This window comes from Abramis brama (assembly GCF_963993115.1).
Source record: "Abramis brama genome assembly, chromosome: 2".
Taxonomy (NCBI): Eukaryota; Metazoa; Chordata; class Actinopteri; order Cypriniformes; family Leuciscidae; genus Abramis; species Abramis brama.
This window is the reverse complement of record NC_139964.1, coordinates 21,670,114-21,684,441: the sequence shown is the minus strand read 5'-3', so window position 1 is coordinate 21,684,441 and position 14,328 is coordinate 21,670,114. Positions and strand designations below refer to the sequence as shown.

The 14,328-nt window shown below is 36.4% G+C and overlaps 1 protein-coding gene across 1 annotated transcript in view; it reads left to right on the top strand.

Annotated features, from left to right (window-relative positions):
- LOC311077815 (complement C3-like) overlaps positions 1–14,328 on the top strand; it is a 117,070-nt gene that overhangs the window by 52,538 nt on the left and 50,204 nt on the right. The window lies entirely within an intron of this gene.

Below are 14,328 nucleotides of genomic sequence, written 5' to 3'. Positions count from 1 at the left end.
GAAAACGTCTCGTGTTACGTTTGTAACCCTTGTTCCCTGAGAAAGGAACTCGGGCTGCATCAAAGATAACACTTTGGGGAACACCTCCAGCGTGATAGCGTCTGAGCACATGTGGAACTAGTCAAATCTTGATTCATGTTGTGTCATGACATCACAGTTACGGTGTAAGCGGAAGCTACAAAGGGACACGGCTCATAACAGTGTTAGCTTCTGATAGGCTGAAGCAAGTCTTTCTCAGGCACTCAGGAGATGTGGCAAAGGGACACAGCGTCTCTTTCCCTTCTCAGGGAACAAGGGTTACAAATGTCACCTGAGACATTCCCTTTCAAAGGAACTCGCGCTGCGTCGAAGACGACACTTTGAGGAACAAAATACTGCGCGCCACACTGACTAGTGCCTGTCCTGATGTAAAGCTTTTCTGGCACAGCTGAGGAAGAGAGGACTAGAAAACCCGGCGGCATGTTTTCTAGTCCCCGCCAGCAGCATCACAGACCTCTTAAAGGGAAACCCCAGATAGCAGGGCTTTGGAGAAAGCCACTCCTCTAGTCAAGTGGGGTCTTATCAGGAGAGACGAGGGCAGGCTGTGCTCCCCATACGCTGAAGAAATAGCCTCCACAATCCTCCTGCTAATCTGCTTAGAGGCAGGAGAAACCTTCCTATGTGACCCAAAACACACTAATAGCTGGTTCGACTTCCTAGGCAACTATACATTTCTAGTGCTTTGGATCTTTTTAGAAAAAAAACACACCAAATAAGATAGACAAGTCAACACAGAACGCTTGCTGAAGAGCAGAAGCTGTTTGTAGCTTCCGCTTACACCGTCACTTGTGACGTCATGACGCAACACTAATCGAGATTGGACTAGTTCCACATGTGCACTGAAAAAATATAAACCTTGGATCAACTTCTGGACCTCAATTGAAGTAATCAATCACACAAAATATTTGACATTGACTCAAAGTAAATCATTTAATTTAGTTTAACCTGAAAAGTTTAAATCCATGCAACCACTTTTCAAAGGTTGATCAAACTAATTATTTTAGGTTGGAACAAACTAATTATTTTATGTTAAAACAAACTAATGCTTTTAATACATTTCGATCAATGACTACTCAGAACACTTTCCTTTAGAACACATTTATATGTATTGTTCAATAAACTGACAACATTGAACATCTGTTTCAAATGTATATAGATTAAGAGTCTGCTTCACACAAAAATACTTTGAGCCCACAAATTTGTTACAAATTAATCAAATCATCACTTGATGACATCACATTAGTAGTAATATTAAATTAGGAAGGTTTGTCCTAGATTACAAAAACCTCAGTGAATCAGTCTGTTTCATGATGATTATAAAACCATCAACAAGTAACCATCATCACCTTAACTCATTTCACTTTAGTTTTTTGCAAAAATGTTTGACAAACACACTGTCACAACAGCCAAAAAAGATAAAAGATATAATAAGAGTTAAGCGCCCAACTAATGGAAACACTAATCACTGTTATGGTGACACTAGTGATTCAATCAAGTGACTGATGCTTGAAGCCACCAACTTTGTGGGCTCAGAGTTTTGTTTGAGCTATTACATATAAATTAGTTGTATTTAAATGTAGAGCTTACAGCTCTGTATCAGACACTCTGTCATGTCTGAGGAGCAGTTCCAGGATTTGTCTCTGGTGTTCAGCTGAAAGAGACTGTTCATCATCATATACATTTGAAACAGGTATACAATACTGTCATAACATTTAATTGTATTTTAGAATGTTTTATGGTGAAATGTGTTCTGTCAGGACAAACCTTCACTGTAAAAAAAATCCTAATTTTACATTTTTGACGATCATTTTCTTTAATTTTAAATTATACTCAAAACACTGTAAAATTACAAATAATATCTGTAAAATTAAAATGTAGCTGTTATTTTAGGTATTGTGACATTAATGACAAATTCCAGTAATTCACATTTTTTATACAGAAAATTGATTTGTATTTTTCATACAGTATTTTTTCTGTTTTCTTAAATTACATAAAAATGTATGTAAAATTACAAATATAATCTGTAATTAACCCTTGTGTGGTGTTCATATTTTAGTTACTCAGCCAGTGTTCGTGGGTCTGGTGGACCCGTTGCATTTTTGGGGTTTTAATTCAACACAATCAAAAATGTTATGTTAAAATACTCAACAGATGTTTACATCATCCCAATTACAAGCAATATAAACAGCATATATGGTTAATATTTCCTCTTTAGCTTTGTTAGATCACATTTAAGAATTGCAACCTCGTGTGGGAATGGCAGGACACTCACCCACAACACACACACCCACAACACACACACAGACACACACAAAACACCCCCCCCCCCCCACACACACACACACACACACACACATACACATGCACACACACACACTCACTTGGATATGTGGTGTACGGTCACTCTCCATAGGCATAATGGTTTTTCTAATGTACAAACTGTATAATCTATCCCCCTACACTAACCCTACCCCTAAACCTACCAATCACAGACAACTTTTGGCATTTTTTGAATTTCAAAAAACACCATTTAGTATGTTTTAGTATGAGGACACAGATGTCATCATAAACCATGTTTACGTTGTAATACCCATGTCATTATACACATTTGTGTCCTCATAAACCATATACAAGAACATACACACACCAACAGCAGGCCCTGACAGGAGGAGGACAGAGTAAAGTTACACAGGACCTACAATTTCCACACTTTTATTAGCCCCGGGTCCAGTGGACCCGAACATCCTGTGTGTAATATAAATGTGTAGGGGGGGGTGTACAGTGTGTTTTCATTGAAAATGTGTTCTGATATATATTCCTCAAAGAAAATGAGCCAAGGCCAATGAGTCTCAGTTTGAAAAAATAATTAATTGTATCATTTTTCTTTTGATAAAAAATTAAAACGGGTCCAACAGACCCGAACACCATACAAGGGTTAAACAGTAACAAAACAGTTAAATGATAATGACTGTCAAATGACTGTCAGCTCCCCAAAAAAACTGTAAAACATCTTAAATTAAATAAACCGAAAAACACTGTTATTTTACCGGTATTTCCTGAATAATCACAATCAAACACCTTCATTGTAAAAAAAGGGTCAAATGACTGGCAGCTGTGGCTGCCAAACAAAAACCATAAAATTAAAGTAAATTATGCTAATTTAAATAAAGTGTAAAAAAAAATTAAAATAAAGTTGATGTCACCATGATTGAGATCAGTGTCTGCTTTAGTTGGGCTCATGACCCTTAAGGTTTTAACATTAGTTTTCTCTGGCTGCTTTAACTGTGTAGTTGATACACATTTGTTTTAGCAAGAAATGCAGGAGAAAATATTAGATGATCTTGGTCATTCATTGGTGATGTTATAATCATCATATGATGATTTGATTCACTGTTATGACAGTTAAATCTCTGAATACATTAGCTTAAATAACATAATATGTAGATGGAGTTTAGCTTTATAAAAAGTCTACAATTAATGTCATAAGTTTTCACATGACCCTTGAAATATTGTGGCATCAGTATTATAACTACGGAGCCCCTAAAGGGACGTGGTGGTGGAAAAAATTTTAGGTTGGGAGATTATTTTTTTTTAAATCTTTTGCGTTCCCTCGCAAAACTTTTGCGTTCCCTCGCAAAGATATTTGCGTTCCCACGCAAAACTTTTGCGTTCCCACGCAAAACCTGTTTTGAGCTCGGACAGACACTTCCTGTTGTAATGTCCCGCTGGCAGTGTTTCAGAGCTCCGTACGGTAATGGAGCGTTTCATAGTTTTTGAACTTGGACTCAAATATAAAGAAATGCGGTCAGTGCTTATAAGGAGTTCAGTGAAGTTGGCAATATTCACATACCCACATAGCAACATTGTGTCGGCCCAGATCCGGCCCATATCTGGCACACGTGGAAAGATGGTCTGGCCCACATGCAGCGTGGAATTACGGCACTTGGGTGGGCCACTCCTGTTTGCCAGATCTGGGCCACAAGCAGGCCATAGCAATGCCACATCTCAGCCAAGAGCAAAGAAATAAACCAGAACTGGACCTTATCTGAGCCACAAAATCTGTGTATATTAAATATGAAGTCATCTCAGCCTGTTAACAAAAAGAATCACTGAAAGAAAGAAGAGAACAGAAAAAACAGACGAGCAGAAACACAAGAACTACAACTGACTTCAGCCACAGCCTTAGATGAAATCAACTGAAATAAAAGAAGACATTAAATCTGTGAAGATCTCAGCAGAGGAGGATTAAACAACTCCACAAACAGCATTACCAGCTTCACTTATTACTAACCAGACTGACTTTATTTCTGGCAGACGTCTACAAAAGTTTTTATTGAGAATTAACAGAGGTTTAACTCTGGTTCATTTGAAGTCACCATAATAGTGAATAGTTTTTCCTAGTTGGGCTCTTAACTCTTATTATATCTTTTGTCTTTTTTGGCTGCTGTGACAGTGTGTTTGTCAAACACATTTGCAGCAGCAAAGAAAGCTAAAGTGAAATGAGATCAGGTGACGATGGTTTTATAATCATCATGAAAGACTGATTCACTGAGGTAATTTTAATCTAACAACTGTGTTGTTCCACTAATATATTCTCATCACAAACCCTGTGTTACTGCAGCGTGAGGTCCAGCAATATTATAACAATCAGTTAGAAGATGTTAACGAACATGAAAAATGAATCTACGGTGACACACAGAGATATAAAAAATCAGCACATGAATCTCAACAAGGGTGACAATATATATATTTTTTTAGATAAACAGATTAATTCAGAACATCACTGAAAAGCTACTAAATGTCACAAAAAAAAACAACAGCAAAAAATAAAAGCACATATTTAGAATTAAAATAATAGGACAATTCAGCTGCATAATTTATTCATGTTGCAATGCATGCTGGGAGTTTTGTACAATGATGGTACCAGCATGCATTGCAGCAAGGTACTTTAGATTGTCACCATTGTTGAGATTCATACGTTGATTATTGATGTCTGTGTTTGTCATCGAACAGTAATTTTTCGTGCTCATGTTTGTTAAAATCTTCTAACTGATTGTTATAATATTGCTGGACCTCACGCTGCAGTAACACAGGGTTTGTGATGAGAATATATTAGTGGAACAACACAGTTGTTAGATTCAAATTACCTCAGTGAAACAGTCTATTTCATGATGATTATAAAACCATCATCACCTGATCTCGTTTCACTTTAGCTTTCTTTGCTGCTGCAAATGTGTTTGACAAACACACTGTCACAGCGGCCAAAAAAAAAAAAAAAGATATAATAAGAGTTAAGAGCCCAACTAATGGAAACACTAATCACTGTTATGGTGACTTCAAATGAAACACATTAGAGTTAAACCTCTGTTAATTCTCAATAAAAACTTTTGTAGACGTCTGCCAGAAATAAAGTCAGTCTGGTTAGTAATAAGTGAAGCTGGTAATGCTGTTTGTGGAGTTGTTTAATCCTCCTCTGCTGAGATCTTCACAGATTTAATGTTTTTTATCTTCAGTTGATTTCATCTAAGACTGTGGCTGAAGTCAGTTGTAGTTCTTGTGTTTCTGCTCGTCTCTTTTTTCTGTTCTCTTCTTTCTTTCAGTGATTCTTTTTGTTAACAGGCTGAGATGACTTCATATTTAATATACACAGGTTTTGTGGCTCGGATAAGGTCCAGTTCTGGTTTATTTCTTTGCTCTTGGCTGACATGTGGCATTGCTATGGCCTGCTTGTGGCCCAGATCTGGCAAACAGGAGTGGCCCACCCAAGTGCCGTAATTCCACGCTGCATGTGGGCCAGATCATCTTTCCACGTGTGCCAGATGTGGACCGGATCTGGGCCAACACAATGTTGCTATGTGGGTAGGCTATTCGAACTTCCCTATTCTTGAGCTAAACGTTGTTAAAACACAAACAACACCTATTTACAATGACAGTAACCTAGACAACAAGCTACAACCCAATTCTCATCAAGACGAGCTTTATAGGCTAATATTAATTTCTCTTACCAGACGAATGAGAGACAAGTCCAAATAAGGGGCCGTCTGTAAAGTGCAAATCTCAAAACCCTTCTGCACATTTTATAGCCTATTATTAAACATATTCAAGAGCTTCACTGTGCTTCACTGTGACACACTGTAGGACTGTCAGTACAGTGTGTCACAGTGAAGCTATTGAATATGTTTAATAATATAAAATGTGCAGAATTGTCACCAAATTCAGTTCACACATCACTGCTCTCCTGCTGTTTATACTACATTACTTAGTTTGATAAAAAATGCAGAATTTTTATGATTATTTATTATGAAATAAAAGCAATAACTTCACCCTTTTTAGAAATAAATATTAAATAACTTTACACTGTGTGAAGTGTAGGCTTACATACAGTGTACAGTGTAATGCCATCAAATTCAGTAAGCAAATATAATGCAAAAGCTGCGTAGCCTACAGTACCAATATCATTTGTGTACAGAATAGGCCTACTTATTTTTATGTGCAATTACTTCCCTAACTAACTGTTGCAACATTAGAGCAGTGATGTGTCATGTGTGAACTAAATTTGGTGTGTTACAGTGAAGTTATTGAATATTTTTCATAATATAAAATGTGCAAAAGCAGTGTAGTATGACCAGTGGGTCACCATTGATGTGTAAACTGAATTGGGTGGCACTACAGTTTGTAACATTGAAGTTAATGACTATTTGACTGTGAGTTGATGCTGTAGTCGTTTTTGGGTTATATTGCATTTTGCAGACGGTCCCTCTCAGCCGCCTGCTCATAGAGATCAATTTAGCCTATATTATAAAGCTTGTTTTGATGAGAATCGGGTTGTAGCTCGTTGTCTAGGTTACTGTGATTGTAAATAGGTGTTGTTTGTGTTTTAACAACGTTTAGCTCAAGAATAGGGAAGTTCGAATAGCCTATGTGAATATTGCCAACTTCACTGAACTTCTTATAAGCACTGACCGCATTTCTTTATATTTGAGTCCAAGTTCAAACACTATGAAACGCTCCATTAACGTACGGAGCTCTGAAACACTGCCAGCGGGACATTAAACAGGAAGTGTCGGTCCGAGCTCAAAACAGGTTTTGCGTGGGAACGCAAATATCTTTGCGAGGGAACGCAAAAGTTTTGCGTGGGAACGCAAATAACTTTGCGTAGGAACACAAAATTTCTCGGGGGAACGCAAAAGATTTAAAAAATAATAATCTCCTAACTTAAAAAAATTTCCACCAACCACGTCTCTTTAGGGGCTCCGTATATAACAATCTAAACAAAAAAAAGACAAGAATATACAGGAATGTTTTGAGCTGGTTCATTTTTTTTTTTTGTAGTATAGAGACATCAAGAATCAACATATGAATCTCAACAATGGTGACAACCAACAAAGCATTTTTTGTGACTTTATAGTAGTTCAGAGTTGATCAGATTTTTTTTTTCATTGTCACCATTGTTGCGATTCATACGCTGATTCTTGATGTCTGAGTGAGTCTATATGATCCTGTCAAAACATTTTCTGTATGGAGCTTTTATAGCAGTTTTGGCATGCAAAATTAACTAATATGTAACGAATACGACTTTGGGTTAATTTGAATTAGCTCAAAAATATGGGGAATTCTGGGAATATTAATATTCATGACTCATGGTCATAATTCATAAGTCGCATGTACATTTATTTTATCAATTACCGAGATTACCTTGTTCTGTAACTGGTCTGTCCAACCTTTAATTCGTCCAGTGAGTAAAGGTAAGATCAGTACAGTTAAGAAGAGGTATTCACAAACTTCAGGGAAGTTTATGTCCTGGCCACAGACATAAAACTTTCTGAGTTTATTAATTAAAACTACTCACTGTAGTCTATCGAGCGTGTAGCAAGATCTTTTGTCTGATTGACTTTATAAAAGTGGGCTTTCAAATACAGAGACAGTGAAAAGTATTTATGAATTTTAATAAATGCAAAACTAGAGATTATATGAGCTACGAATATAAACGTACGTAAAAATACAAACAATAAAACAAACACACATTTAACCAAACAATAACATAAGTGATCAGACTGAAATGAAATGAAAGAAAGAAAGAGAAGAGAAGAGAAAATTAGTAATTATTACATACAGAAACCTAAGTTCACGAGACTCCTGGAAAGCAGCTTTCAGAGAGGGTTTTAAAGTTACTTGCACGTTCGTTCTCTGTTCGGGCGAGGCTGAAGCAGGAAGCGAGGGTGTGTCCTGTTTTCCGCTGCGTCTTCCAGTGCCGCGGAAGTTTAAAAGGCTTACTGACTGTAATGTTACCGAGAAAGTTCGTCTCCCGGGACGGGAGAGGTTGCAAATCTTGGTTGCAAAGACGGCAGGCTTTTACATGACGCGGGCCATGTGTCCCAGAGGCCAAGGCGATGCCTGTCCAACCGGAGCAGCGCTGCACGTGGAGAAGCGAGGAAATGGGATCAGCGGAATCGATGAGAGAAGAGAGAGAGAGAAAACAGGGTCTCTTGCTTTTAAAAAGACACTTGTTTACACCCTCCTGTTGGGGACAACATCCAATCAGATCTCCTTATCTGACAGCGGGAACATTTTCTTTGTGTGAAGAAGAAACGCCTACTTTGACTTTGTCATGTGAGAGATGGAATTCGTATTTTCTCTTTCAAAAAAGATAATACCCATAAGAATACATTTCATTGTAATCTCATACATATATGCAATTCCGTGGGATCACTACGATTAGAATGATACTAGACATGGATATGTACAGAATATGGGAAATACAGATATGCATTTCTAATGTAGGATTCTGAGCATCTTAAGAGTCCATTCATTTCTATGATAGAACATAGAAAATCTCAATCTGCCATGGAAATTATACACACATAAAAATACATATCGAAAACATGGCTATTGGATCGCATGTGTGGAAGTGTATGTTTCAAAGTCCACGAGTGTGTTTGTGTGTGTGTGCGTTGGAATGTCTGCTTTCATGGGTTGTAAAGTTTTATGGTCTGAGGTAGGGTTACCACAAGACACTATTGATGAACTTCTTTAAGTGAACATTTAGAATTCAAACTTATACTCTAGCAAACCACACTTCTATTATAAAGCAAAGCTAATCACACACATATCGGAAGGTATACATTCAAGAGCCATCTTTCTATATGGAGTTGCACTCAAAGGAGGTTTGGGTGTGTGTGTGTGTGTGTCATGAGGTTGTAAAGTCACAGGGAGTCCATGCTGACATGGGGGTTTTAGAATGGATTGTGCAGAACAGGGTTCCTTTTGTGACTAAAATGTTCCTCTGGGGAACAACAGATTGCAATTTTGACTGTTCATGGCAGACTTAGCGACGCCATGGACAGACCCGTTGTCTGAAAAGACAACGAAGGATGTGTTTGGAGACAGGGATTTACTAATTGGAACAGCATGTGACCGCATGTCAGGCATTGTCGCTACAAATATTTAACGATTTAAATCAGATATTACACTTTAGATGGTATCAATGAAGCAGGACACTACATGATGACTATTATCACTAATAAGTGACCAACATCATCTGATCTGCACTGTTAACCCTTGCTGTAAAAAAGGCCAAATTCTGACAATATCATACCATTTTCCATTAAAACAGTAATATACCGTAGAAAACAAAACTAGCCTACAGGAATATACTGTGAATTAACAGCGCTCAAAGTCGACAATCAGAGGCTGTTTTCCCAATCGTACCCTATACCCTCATTCACTATTCCCTAGTTCACTAATATAGTCCACTTGAATGAAAAGAAGTGAGTGAATTGAGACACTGATGAACACCTGATACGCAGAATCACTGAAGGACAGAGAAACAAGAACAGAAAAAAGAGAAACACAAAAACTACAACTGACTTCCAGCAACACTGAGTGTGAAACCAGTTTACAAACCAGTTTACAATTATTTCTTTCATACATGTACAAAAGTTCTTGTTGAGAATTAACAGAGATTTAGTTAATAATAAAGTTTGTTGTCACCATGATGGAGATCAGTATTTGCTTTAGTTGGTCTCTTGTCCCTTGACTTCTTACCATTTATCTCTCTCTGGCTGTTATAACAGTGAGTTAATAAAGCACATTTGTTATGGCAAGAAAAAGTCAAGAGGTAGTTGATCAGGTGTTTTTATTATATTGTGATGATGTCACAATCATCTTGGACATGTCTGATTTTCAGATCTTTCCTGTATATTAATTGAAATTATGGGTATTTCATATTTAGCATATATCTGTGAATCTACAAAATGAAATATTTCTGTAATCAGGTCTTCTGAAGAATATCGTAATTCAATTTTATTTTACTCCATCTTGGCTCAGACACACACAGATATCAACAATCAGCATATGAATCTCAACAATGGTGAAAAGTTTCATGTCGCAATGCATGCTGGGTTCCAGGATAATATAAAACTCCCAGCATGCACTGCTGCATGAATAATAATAAAAAAAGAAATATTGCCACCATTGTTGAGATTAATGTGCTAAATTGTGATATCTCTGTGTTTCTAAAACACTATGTAGCTCTGTTTTTTTGGTTTATGCATGCTGTGTTAAAAAAAATCATAGTCATAGTAATTTATTGCTGTAGTTTCAGTGGTGCTAATGTAACACTTTTGATCGAGGATAAAACTGAATGAGTAAGAATTAATTCCTTAGTGAATGAACAAGCAATATGATGGTTTTGTCATCATAAGCATTACAACCGCAATCATTCATAAACTGTGTGTACAAGTGTGACTTGCAAAAACACAGCTCAAGCAGCAAAAAAACAAACAAATGTTTTAGCATCAGCATCCCAACTAAAGCAAGCACTGATCTCTATAATGGTAACTTCAAACAAACATTTTCAATTAAACATCTTAATAACAACTTCTGTATGACAGAAATAAAGTCATACTGGTTAATAATAAGTATAATAATGTGTACTGGCTAAAGGGTCAGTTGTAGGTCTTGTGTTTCTCTATTTTCTCTTCTAACAGCAGGTGTTCATCACTAATGCTCAACAATCACTTACATATTCCCTTAATTATCTCACTGCAACACTGTCTCAATGTTACCTTTTACTCGTTGTAGTGTGGATTTCCCTGTGGGGTTGAAAGGGTTAACAGTGTAAGATAAAAAGACACACCCACAAAATGTATTTTAACAGTAATAAACTGTAAGTTATAAAACAGGTATATACTGGCAACACTGTTGCCAGTAGTTTACTGTAAAATTTATTTTTTGGGTCACCATTGTGCAGAAGAGTAGAGCCTGTGCTTCAGTCCAGGAGAAGATCTACAAACATTGATGATATGCTGCATGTTGCTTTATTTAACAGGCGGTGACTGTGTAGTTGCTGGTCCAGTGGAAATCTTTTTATGTACAATAGTTTGTAGTGGTCTCAAATGAAAGAAGTTCACAGTAATACTTTTCTCGCATTATTAATGCATTATAAGTTTTAGTTAATACATTTAAATGACAGTTGGTCAATTTAAGGCAGTCGGTTTCTGCAAGTGTAATTAGTTAACTTGAATTAGAATTTAGTGCATTTTTACAGAAACAAACTGTAGATTACAGTAAAGAACTGTTCAATTAACAGTATTTTACTGGCAACAGTGTTGCCAGTATTTTACTGTAAAAAAACCCGGTAAGGTCTAACAGTGTGTGTTTCTCTTGGATTCCTACCATACACTGTTAACCCTTGCTGTAAAAAAAGGCCAAATTCTGACAATATCATACCATTTTCCATTAAAACAGTAATATACCGTAGAAAACAAAACTAGTCTACAGGAATATACTGTGAATTAACAGCTCTCAAAATCGACAATCAGAGGCTGTTTTCCCAATCACACCCTATACCCTCATTCACTATTCCCTAGTTCACCAATAAAGTCCACTTGAATGAAAATAAGTGAGTGAATTGAGACACTGATGAACACCTGATAAGCAGAATTACTGAAGGAGAGACACACTGTTAACCCTTGCTGTAAAATTCTGACAATATTATACCATTTTCCATTAAAACAGTAATATACCGTAGAAAATAAAAGTAGCCTACAGGAATATACTGTGAATTAACAGTGCTCAAAGTCGACACTCAGAGGCTGTTTTCACAATCACACCCTATACCCTCATTCACTATTCCCTACATTAGTTCACTAATATAGTCCCCTTGAATGAAAAGAAGTGAGTGAACTGAGACACTGATGAACACCTGATAAGCAGAATCACTGAAGGACAGAGAATCAAGAACAGAAAAAAGAGAAACACAAAAACTACAACTGACTTCCAGCAACACTGAGTGTGAAACCAGTTTACAAACCAGTTTACGATTATTTCTTTCATACATGTACAAAAGTTCTTGTTGAGAATTAACAGAGATTTAGTTAATAATAAAATGTGTTGTCACCATGATGGAGATCAGTATTTGCTTTAGTTGGTCTCTTGTCCCTGGACTTCTTACCTTTCATCTCTCTCTGACTGCTGTAACAGTGAGTTTATAAAACACATTTGTTATGGCACGAAAAAGTCAAGAGGAAGATGATCAGGTGTTTTTATTTTTTTGTGATGATGTCACAATCATCCTGGACATGCCTGAATTTCAGTTTTTTCCTGTATATAGTCATTGAAATTATAGTTATCTCATATTTAGCATATATCTGTGAATCTACAAAATGAAATCAATATTTCTGTAATCAGGTCTTCTGAAGAATATTGTAATCATATAGTGCATTCAATTTTATTTTACTCCTGCTTGACTCAGACACACACAGATATCAACAATCAGCACATGAATCTCAACAATGGTGAAAAGTTTCATGTCGCAATGCATGCTGGGTTCCAGGATAATATAAAACTCCCAGCATGCACTGCTGCATGAATAATAATGATAATAAAAAAGAAATATTGCCACCATTGTTGAGATTCATGTGCTAAATTGAGATATCTCGGTGTTTCTAAAACACAGTGTAGCTCTGTTTCTCTGCTTATGCATCATGTGTTTTTAAAAAAAAAGAGATTGTATCTTATTGCTGCGTTTTCACAGTGGTGGTAATGTAACACTTTTGATTGAGGATTAAACTCTGAATGAGTGAGAATGAATTCCTTAGTGAATGAACAGGCAATATGATGATTTTGTCATCATAATCATTATAACTGCAGTCATTCATAAACTGTGTGTGCACAAGTGTGACTTGCAAAAACACAGCTCAAGCAGCAAAAGAAAAACTAATGTTTTAGCATCAGCATCCCAACTAAAGCAAGCACTGATCTCTATAACGGTAACTTCAAACCAAACATTTTCAATTAAACATCTCAATAACAACTTCTGTATGACAGAAATAAAGTCATACTGGTTAATAATAAGTGTAATAATGTGTAATGGCTGGAAGTCAGTCGTAGTTATTGTGTTTCTCTATTTTCTGTTCTTGTGTTTCTCTTTTCTTCAGTGATTCTGCTTACAATCACTTACATATTCCCTTAATTATCTCACTGCATCGTTACTTTTTACTCGTAGTGTGGATTTCCCTGAGGGGTTGAAAGGGTTAACTGTGTAAGATAAAAAAGACACACCCACAAAATTTATTTTAACAGTAATAAACTGTAAGTTATAAAACAGGTTTATACTGGCAACACTGTTGCCAGTAGTTTACTGTAAAATAATTTTTTTGGGTCACCATTGTGCAGAAGAGTAGAGCCTGTGCTTCAGTCCAGGAGAAGATCTACAAACATTGATGATTTGCTGCATGTTGCTTTATTTAACAGGCAGTGACTGTGTAGTTGCTGGTCCAGTGGAAATCTTTTTATGTACAATAGTTTTTTAGTGGTCTCAAATGAAAGAAGTTCACAGTAATACTTTGCTCACATTATTAATGCATTATAAATTTTAGTTAATACATTTAAATGATAGTTGGTCAATTTAAGGCAGTTGGTTTCTGCAAGTGTAATTAGTTAACTATAATTTAGTGCATTTTTACAGGAACAAACTAGATTACAGTAAAGAACTGTACAATTAACAGTATTTTACTGTAAAAAAACCCGGTAAGGTCTAACAGTGCACAAACAAGAACAGAAAAAAGAGAAACACAAAAACTACAACTGACTTCCAGCCACACTGAGTGTGAAACCAGTTTACAAACCAGTTTACGATTATTTCTTTCATACATGTACAAAAGTTCTTGTTGAGAATTAACAGAGATTTAGTTAATAATAAAGTTTGTTGTCACCATGATGGAGATCAGTATTTGCTTTAGTTGGTCTCTTGTCCCTTGACTTTTTACCATTTATCTCTCTCTGACT